Below are 7,492 nucleotides of genomic sequence, written 5' to 3'. Positions count from 1 at the left end.
AGGACCTTACACAAATCCCACAAGTAAGACGAATTAACGGTAGCAAACATGATATCTTGCCTCGTTCCCTTTGGTACAACTGGTAATGTAATACCCCGAATTTTTTAACTAATTTTATATTTACTAATTATGTTTATTAGCTTAATTTTGTCCTAACTATTTTTCGAAATGATCATGTTAAGGTTATTTTCTAAAATATACGATATTTAGTTTAATTATTTTATAAGTTATGTTATGATGGTAATGGTTTACTTATAATAATGTAGTGTATAGTTTTCATATTTTCTTAACTTTGAAAAATCACATCCACACAACTCATCTTCTTCTTCAAGCTTCATGTCCTTGCTCCCCAAGGCTTCTAGAACTCCTTGCTCCCCAAGTATTCTTCACCATTAAGTCTTCATTAGTTTAATGGAGCTTTTCTTCCTAAAACCACTATAAATAGTGGGTTAATTTTACCATTTCTCACCCACTTAAAACTTACAAATTATAACCATAACCTCCATTTATACTATCAAATGAAAATCTGAATTTTCGTTGATGTGTCTTATTCTTTTTGAGTACCCATGAATGGCCCTAAATACCCACTCTCTTCCTCCTTTGATTTTAGGTTGTCGTACTGTTTTTCCCCAATATATTCTTCTTCCAGTCAGAATTTGCATATACTTCCTTCATGAAAGTTGTAGATCACAAAAATTTATTGAATTTAGACCCAAAATTCATCCGATTCGGAGTTTGGAGTAAAGAGTTAGACCCTCTGGAAGTTTTCTGTTATTGCTGCCATATATTATACGTTCCTCTTGTTCCTTTGTTTAAATTCTTTCTTGGAACCCGAAAGTCTATTTGTTTGGTTAAGAATGCTATGATTTTATGGAGGATGATTCTTGGAGATGACGACAGTTAATGAGTAAAGGAAATGAATTAGTGTATAAGGTAACCTTTATGTCTAGCACCCTATATGATTGCTCGTATAAATCATATTTAATAATTTATGTCCATAGAATATGTTTATGATTGTGTGTATATATATATGTATGACTATATATATATATGTGATACTAATTATGTGACGATATGCTATAAATTGTGATGTATATGAAATCATGAATGTTATATGTAAATTATGATAGTAATGTGTACCTTATATATATGGTGTTTTTCGGGAATATTGATATATGCAAGTTTTGAAAAATGTGAATGGTTCTGCTGGCTTGGAGTTATGAAATGAGCTGGTAAATGGGCAAGTTATAGGTGGAGGAATTATGTTTACGATGTAAAGGACAAAGAGTGGTCGAATGTTAATGTTCATGTTATGTCCAAAACCTGTACTTGCCAATGAACTAAAATCACGTAAATGGTCCTTGCCGGTAGACTATTCAATATTATGTTTTCTGACAGTTTTTCCGAACAATTACCAAAATGATGTTGTATATGCGCCTGTGTGTAAAAATGTTTACGAACTAAAATCGTTTTTACGGGCTAGAGTAAAGTTACTGAGTTTTCAACTCATTTTAGGTTATTTTATGTGTTTTCTCTTTTCTCTATTTTATGGAATCATTCAGGTATATTGAAGATAGCTCAGGATCAGTTATGTCAAGGACGCTCCGAAAAGGTTGAGCTGAAGTGACTCTGTACAATTTGAGATTTTTATCATACTATGTAATTATTACTCTAAGCTAGTTGAGACTTTGTATATTTTTAGAGACCATTTGAAGGCTATTCTTTTATTTATGGGCCCATAACCCACAACTTAAGTTCCGTTTCCGCTGTCAATCATGAGTAATTAAGGTTACAGATTTTCGGGGCGTTACAGGTAATATCTGACGTTATCACCACCAAACACCATCACTTTACCCCCAAATGGTCGATGCATGTTTCTCCTATCAACTAACCTCATTATGTCCCTCAAAATTCTACCAAGTGCTTCGAAACAGTACTTATGCATCATTGGCACTTCATCCCATGTAATAAGTTTTATCTTGATGAGAAGATCAGCTAAATCCGACCCATGACGAATTCCGGCACATGTAGAATTCACAGTTACATTCAAAGGGATACCAAATCTCGAATGCGCCGTTCTTCCCCGTGGAAGGAGGAGAGAAGCAATTCCACTCGAAACTATAGACAATACAATTTCCCCCATCTTCCTTACTGCAGCACATATTGTCTATCAGACATATGTTTTTTCGGTCCCTCCGTAGCCGTAGACGAAAAACACACCTCCTTCTTGACTCGACACAACATCCATTACTCTCCGATAAATGATGGATTGCTCATCAGTTAGACCCTTATATAATTTATCGTGTTCCAACGTCATTTCCTCTATGTCGTAAGAAAGCTCATCTGCAATAAGCTTGTTTTGTCCTTCAAACATGATTAGTTCATCCAGAAACGGAATCTCACTAAATCTACACAAGCTGCTGCCATTACTTTGGAGCATGGTTTCAATCTCCGCCAATGCAAACGCTTCAATTTGATTGTCTGTTAACTGTAGTTCTGCGAAAACATAAATTCAAATTACACAGCAGTAACTTATACTAAATATGCACATTTCTTAAGAATATATATATGGTAACTATTATCAGGATGTGTTGGTAGTTGTGTACCTTTATTTTTCTGAATACCGCGCTACTTGTACAAAATGTCATCAGATAGTAACCTCCAAGTCTTATGCCAAACATCCTCCGGCTTCGACATACTCCCATATAACGGTAACATGGAGTACAAATGTCTTAGGTAGTGCCCTCATTCTCTAAAACTCGCTTCCGTGATTGCGTCAACATATTCCTTATCATCATCAAGTAATCCCCTTGCATAGCAAGCTTCTTTGAAGGTAGCATACACTACACCATCAACCGTTCTAATGTCGTCATAGCACCACTAGTAGAATAAATGCTATTTGTTGCGGTCAAAAAGTGACCTATTGCTGCGGTTTTGGGCGCGCAGCAATTAAGGGGGCAGCAATAGGTAATAATTATATTGCTGCGGTTTAAAACCGCAGCAATATATGTCAGATATTGCTGCGGTTTCTAGGCCAAACCGCAGCAATATAATTATACGTTATCAGTTTATAAGAGAATATTGCTGTGGTTTTGGCCTAGAAACCGCAGCAATATTCCTTTTTATTATTTACGTAAGTATATTGCTGCAATTTTGACCTAAAAACCGCACCAATATGTCAGAATACAAGTAAAAAGAATTTTTTTTTTTTGCTATTAAATTTGAAAAATTAGAAGCAGACTATCCACCAATTTCACATAACAAATGAACATCTTATCTTTCAAGATAAGACCACATTCATTCACAACAAATGAAACTAATAATAAATCAAAAAAATTGAAACTCCTAACATTAGATTATAACCATAAGATGATGAAAACTATAACAATATCTAAAATCAAAGAACTTAATCTAAAAAATTATAACAATACAAGAAGAAAATCAGAAAATCAAATCTAAAAAAAAAAACTAAAACCGAAGAATTAAATTTAAGGAAAGAAAGAACTAAAACAGCGCCCGGATCTGCTTCGCTAAGGGTTCGACTGTCGCCAGTTTCGACATAGATGAGGCTTCGCTGGGCTTCTCCGTCGCCGGTTTCGTGTGTGTGTTTGGTGGGCTTCGCGTGTCGCCAGTTGCGGTTTAGTGGTGGAGCGACGGCCGAGATTTATAACCACGAGCGACGAGCGACGAGCGACGACCCAGTTGTAGACCACGAGCGACGGTCGGAAATGGCTGGACGACGAGCGACGACCGAGATGGCTGGACGACGAGCGACGACCGAGATGGCTGGACGACGAGCGACGGCCAAGATCAGTAGGTCACGAGCGACGAAGAACAAAGAACAATGAAGAGGAGGAGAGAGAAAAATCGGAGATGATTGTGCGTGGTTGACGAAACAAATGAGGAAGGAGATCTAGATGAGTGAGAATGAGGGAGGAGATCTGGTAAAGTAAGAAGGGGGGAAGAAACTGGATGAGTGAGAGAGGGAAGGAAACGGCAGTGAGGGAAGAGAGAAGAGGGAAGGAGTGAGAGAGAAATAGAAAACCACGCCTTAAAACCTATTCCTTAAAAAAACCCTAATAACCCTATTGCTGCGGTTTTTTCTAGAAACCGTAGCAATAGGTTAAAATAATATTATTTTAATATATTGCTGCGGTTTTTTGTCAGAAACCGCAGCAATATATTTGGTCAAATAATCAAAAAATTTCGAAAAATTTCTGTTGAAACCATATTGCTGCGGTTTTCGTGTGAAACCGCAGCAATATGGTTATTTTATATTTTTCCTTTTTTTTTACGTGATATATTGCTGCGTATGGGTAAAACCGCAGCAATATCACCGCAGCAAATAACATTTATTCTACTAGTGCACGTCGCTCCTTTAACAAAGTTTAGCAACGTTCTAAGATAGAACTTCTCACCAGATTCTGGCGATACGTGGTAGATTCGACCTATTGCAAAACCTTTATTTCTTGGTGTCCACTCCCTCAACGCCGGCTTCCAAAAAAATGTTGTAGTAAACTCCACATAACTAATCACCCTAGCTTCTTCATATTTCTCATTACATTTCATCCAGGATAGGAATTTCGTATTGTCGATATGGGGCCTGCCTAGTATGGATTCTACATCAGCATGGTCATTAAACAAAACAGTTTGCTATCCTGGTAGATGGAAACTTAGCCTCTCCACAGCAGGAGTTCGATAATGGATGTTGAATCCAAAAATCCTCCAAATTGCCTCGCAAGCCGAAATGTATCGACAATCATAGTACATCTTTATCTCGTCGATTTCTTTCCCTTCACCTTCTTTCTGTTTATCTTGGTATGCCGTAGCAGTAACCCTATAGTACCCTTTGTTTATATATTTGAACAGGTACTTAATTGATCTTGACTGCTTACACCAATCAACATTAATATGTGCTTGATATTTACGTAGCAATTCAACATTATATGGAACAACATACCTATTATCAAGATGAACTCCACCCTTATTAACTGTAGATCCATTATCTCTTCGCTTGTAAACGGGATATCCTTCATCATCCACTTTAGTCGAATCAATAAACCTCTTTGGAAAATGCTTATTGCATTGCTTGTCAACCATACACGGTGCATTTGTGTTTGCTGCGCCACATGGACTGTGCATCATGAACTCGGTGACGGCTTGATATAGTTCTGGATCTTCATCTTCATCGGGCAACTCGACAGAAATAATCTTATCAACATCTGAAGCTACGGGGTACTTGTCTTGTTGATGCATGAACAACAAAATATGCGCATGCAGCAAATCACGCTTTTGGAATTATACTGTATATACCACTGAAAATTGGAAATACAAGAAAGTAGGGTTTAATAGTCATATTACAGACAAAACATAACTATACCAACACATGGGTGTTTCGAAAACTATAATAATAATAATATAAGTAAGGAAGATGTGTTACATACCAGCCCTAACACTGCCAAATATTTTGCGATCTTTCAAATCTCTTACCAGTTGGTCTAGTTTCATCTTAAAAACTCGGCATACGATGTCCGGCCTATCTTCTGGCCTGAGTCCCCTTTTCTTTACAAATCTAGTGATCTCTGGCCACTTAGGATTACACGTAAATATTATGAATAAATCGGATAACCGTATAATGTACAAATAGCCATCGCATCCTGATAGTTTTCTCTCATATAGTTATGTCCTACGGTGAATGAAGTCGGCAATACTATACGACTTCCTGTTGAAGCTCCTTCCGTTTCTCCTCTTTCAACGCCCCTCTTAAATTCTTCACATTCGCGGCTCTAAGGCTCTTTTGGTTGTGTCTAAGAAAAGACAACCTTTCAGCTTCAATCATTGTGTAGGCATCTACTAAAAATTTGTAACAACCTGCGAGATAAGAGTATGGTGGCCGCTTCTAAAGCTCGATCTTGTATCCTATATGCAAAGAACTCACGCATAGTGAGTTTAAATCTTTTTCTCGTCGAACCGTCGGTCGGAGTCTTATCTCTATGCATAATATCTGTTCTAAATCCATCTTCTCCATATGGAAATAACAGCGGATATGGCATTGCGAGATAAGAAGGATGAAGCTAAGAAATTTGCTGTAACTTACCACTCTTTGTTTCTATAATTATATCTCTTTTATCAGCACTGCCAATATCTCCAACAATAAGCACAGCAACTTCTGATGCCGTTGGCAAATTGTAAGTTCTTCCATCGGTCTCTCGTTTTCCAATAAGCCTTAATTTCAAAGTATCACACGTGTCCCAGCCATTCTGAAAGTTTTAGCTAAAGGGTTATTTTGATCTATCATATCTTGCAATTGTGCGACTAAGCGATCCTCGAACTTGTCAGATTTATTGGTACTGTGAATACATTTATAAGCGAAATTGTTAATATGAAAAACAAAAATATTCAACTATAACAAATAAGCACAATTTGCTATGTAAAACCAACAATAATGTTGTACCTTGCAACAGTTTTCCTATTTCTAACTTCATCCTCCATATCGTATATGTAAAGTTAGAAAACTTAGGCTGTGCACCATTAGGAGGCAACAAACTACCTATCAAGTGATGATTTTGTCCTCCAATTTTGTAATTATACGGACCTCGTCCTCGAGTTGTAGGTGCAATAATTCTTCCACCCATGGATGTAAATGAATACATCATATTATATCCTCGTATGTTTTCAAGAAAGTGATTGCTTCTGTTATGTTTCTTCTTTAATAGGTCGTCAATAAGTTTTGGTGGATCTTTTAGTAGAGGTATTGAACATTCCCTTGCATGCAACATAATGAGAAGGTCGGCTTCTTTGTCTTGTTTTGTTTATTTACCCTCTCATCAAACCATATTTCAGCCCCACAAAACTCACATACATATGTAGGGTCTCCTATATCCGAATAGCTATCTATTTAAAAAAAAAATCAAATGAATTAGTAAATTTTCATTACATTATACAGCTTCAAGGTGCACATTTTAATTTCAAATTTGATAAAACGTGCATATACGCACCTGTAACGATCTCCATATGAACTACCATGTTGTCATTATTGTCACGTGTAACGCACTCATCTTGAATAGTAGCATCTGATTGAGCACAATTAGATGATGCAATATTTTCATCTTTATGAACGTCATATTCAGTAATACGTGTTAGATATGATAGACAATGAATATAAAAATCTCTACATCAAAATACGAATACTTTAATATTAATATAATACCATTTATAATTCTCCGTGTAACTGACCTGCACATTTTTTAATATTAATATAATACCATTTAAAATTGTTGAACTTCGAACCACATGTCTCTTAGATCTAACTTGACTTTGTGATTGCGCCAAATCAAAAATATCTCCTGAAGATATAATTGATGATTAGAGTATTAAAAGATATGTCTCTATCTTATATTGAAGTTGAAAATTATGGCTATAAAAAATTTATAAGCATCAACTTTTTAATTTGTGTAAATTATTCGATTTCCTATGTTTTTGCATTATCTGA

At 36.2% G+C, this 7,492-nt stretch overlaps 1 pseudogene; it reads right to left on the bottom strand.

The window, feature by feature from the left end:
* Nucleotides 1-2,628: 2,628 nt before the first annotated feature.
* On the bottom strand, nucleotides 2,629-7,244 carry LOC125495562 (uncharacterized; annotated as a pseudogene).
* Between the last annotated feature and the right edge of the window lie 248 nt (nucleotides 7,245-7,492).

The sequence above is a fragment of the Beta vulgaris genome, chromosome 3, assembly GCF_026745355.1.
Source record: "Beta vulgaris subsp. vulgaris cultivar EL10 chromosome 3, EL10.2, whole genome shotgun sequence".
Classification (NCBI taxonomy): domain Eukaryota; kingdom Viridiplantae; phylum Streptophyta; class Magnoliopsida; order Caryophyllales; family Amaranthaceae; genus Beta; species Beta vulgaris.
The sequence above is the reverse complement of the archived record's forward strand: the minus strand, read 5'-3'. Positions and strand labels throughout refer to the sequence as shown.